This window comes from Mya arenaria, chromosome 10 (genome assembly GCF_026914265.1).
Source record: "Mya arenaria isolate MELC-2E11 chromosome 10, ASM2691426v1".
Classification (NCBI taxonomy): domain Eukaryota; kingdom Metazoa; phylum Mollusca; class Bivalvia; order Myida; family Myidae; genus Mya; species Mya arenaria.
In genome coordinates this window covers 741,690-744,419 of record NC_069131.1, presented here as the reverse complement: position 1 = coordinate 744,419, position 2,730 = coordinate 741,690, and the positions used below count along the sequence as shown (strand labels likewise).

At 33.0% G+C, this 2,730-nt stretch overlaps 2 non-coding genes across 2 annotated transcripts; both read left to right on the top strand.

Annotated features, from left to right (window-relative positions):
• The first annotated feature begins 756 nt into the window (after positions 1-756).
• On the top strand, positions 757-838 carry Trnal-caa (transfer RNA leucine (anticodon CAA)). Its single transcript has one exon. It is a non-coding gene; the product is annotated as a tRNA-Leu (tRNA).
• Positions 839-997: 159 nt separating this feature from the next.
• Positions 998-1,079, top strand: Trnal-uaa (transfer RNA leucine (anticodon UAA)). The gene has a single exon. It is a non-coding gene; the product is annotated as a tRNA-Leu (tRNA).
• The last annotated feature ends 1,651 nt before the right edge of the window (positions 1,080-2,730 follow it).

Sequence of the window (2,730 nt, the reverse complement as noted above, 5' to 3'; positions counted from 1 at the left end):
ATGCGGCTGAGGCACTCGATTCTTGCCCCAGTACAGGCCTTCTTGTATCAGATATCACTAGTTCGGCGTTGTACCTACAACGAGTCAGCAATACCCCGTTTGTTACACCCGAGTAGTCCAGCACTCTACATTATAGGTGTAACAAATTGTAGAAGGTCGCCTGGAAGGCCTCTAATGGGTGCTGATTTTGCGTAGTGTATGACACTAGGAAAATAGGTTTCTGGCTCAGAGTTACCATTTACCGATCTCGCTGATGCCGTGGGTAACCTGACCAATGCCAGTCACAAGTCTGGATGAAAAACAGGGAGTGACCACATTGCATAACAAAAATACTTTTCACATTGAATGTTTGATATTATAACAAATGTAAACCTTTGCTTGTGTTTGATTTCATGAAAACAATTGTGTATAATTTTGAATATTGATATGTTTGCATTGTTATGTATGTTATGCATGTTTGTACTTTGTTATCTGCTTACATTTTGAATAAAACTTTAACTGAAATTAGAAGCATTAGTTGTATATGAGATATTTTCAATAGTTATGCAACGATTGAGTGAAACAAAATTTAAGCATCATGAAGACTTTCGTCTTTTGAAATGCTTCAAACTGGAATGTTCACTTCACTTTCACGAGAAAGCAATTTTTAAATTTCATCTCATATTTTTTCAAAATCTTCAAACATAAGAAAAACTCATGTTTCCTTTGCATAATTTCAAGCTCTTATAATCTTCACTTCTCAGCTCATTTGCACCAAGTACGGTGGCCGAGTGGTTAAGGCGTTGGACTCAAGTTCCAATGGACGATATCCGCGTGGGTTCGAACCCCACCCGTACTAATACTTTTGCATTGAAGCTCCATTTTAGGCAATTGTCCATTCGACTAAGCGTAACTGCAAAGTTTTGTAAGGAATACTTGAGCAATTTGGCAGATCGTATGGCCTTTGCATTTTAATTTCAAGCTCTTATAATCTTCACTTCCCGGCTTATTTGCACCAAGTACGTTGGCGGAGTGGTTAAGGCGTTGGACTTAAGTTCCAATGGACGATGTCCGCCTGGGTTCGAACCCCACCCGTACTAATATTTTTTTGCATTTTGGCTGACATGCGATTAGTATCCAAGATATTACGCCTTGTGGCCATTTGACTTGTCATGCATGTTCAATCAAAACTAGTAAATGCTATCTTTGCAGAACTGTTGTTATTGGAAAATATCAAATTTATGAATAAACCGTAAACAATTATTTGTATTTTTGCTTTCTGATTATTTCATTTACATGGAAAGGTGAACTGTGTTAATCACTCAAACACTACCAGTTCTGATTTACACAGTTATGCTGTAGACAGTCGCAATACGCTAGTTAGCTCAAAGTTCTAACATTGGTTAGCAAAGATGACGAATGCAAGTTCGAGAAATAATGTACAATATAGTGATTATTTTATGGGTAATATGGGTGTCAAACAAGGTGAACCTCTTTCTCCACTTTTATTTCTGTTTCTTTATAAATGATATGGAAGAGTATCTAAAATAGATAATATTGACGTTGTCACTATAAAATCAAATCAACTCTTCATGTTTTTGCTTGCAGATGATACTGTTTTATTTTCATATACAAAAAATGGACTTTAAAAATTACTTAACAAATTACACGACTATTGTAATATGTGGGGTATATCTGTAAATATAGACAAAGGCTTCGTAAAATAGAAATTGTTAATTTACTTTATGATGGTCATAAATTGGATGCTATTAACAACTTTACCTATCTAGGTATTATTTTATCACAAAATGGAACCTAAAGAAGTTATCGGATCGGAGCAGGCACTTCGTGCTTTGTTTTCATTGAATAGTTTTTTTGATGTTATACTTTTTGATATACTTGATAAAATGAAACTATTTGATGGTATGATAAGTCCTATTCCTAATTATGGTTCTGAAGTTTGGGGCTTCCATAAAGCCAAGGATATCGAGAGAGTACTAAAAAACTAAAATTCTTAAAACAAGTTTTAGGTGTAAGACAGCAATCATGCAATGCTGCAGTTTATGGTGAATTGGCACCATTTTAAGTTTGTTTAGGAAAATACGATTTATTAAGTACTGGTTCAAGGTTAAACGTTATCTTATGTATAAGGTATTTAATATAAAATCTGTTTATGGCGAATATATAAACACTTGGACAGTTAATTTGAAACAGTTGTTGAATTACCTTGGATTTCATTATTTATTTACATGTGATAATATAACGAATAAACAGATAGAAGCTCTCTTTAGAAGAATATATAATACTAACTTACAACAATGTTACACACATGTTAGAAATTCAGACAAACTACAGTGTTATGTTAATTTTAAACAAGATTTTGCAATTAAACACTAATTATTTTGTATTAATAACAATAATTTAAGGATACTTGTTACTAGATTTAGATGTTCGGCACACAACCTTAATATTGAAGAAGGAAGATATAGAAATATATACCGAGAAGATAGAATATGTTATAAATGTAATATGAATGTTGTAGAAAATGAATATCACTTTTTGTTAGTTTGTCCTCATTATTTGGATTTGCGTACAAAATATATACCCAGGTATTATATTCAATGGCCTAATATGACCAAATGTAACAACTTGATGTCCTGGAATAATGATAAAATATTGAATAATATTGCTACTTATTTATCATTCGCTACGGATAAGAGAAATGCTAGTTTAGCATAATTAACATCTAAA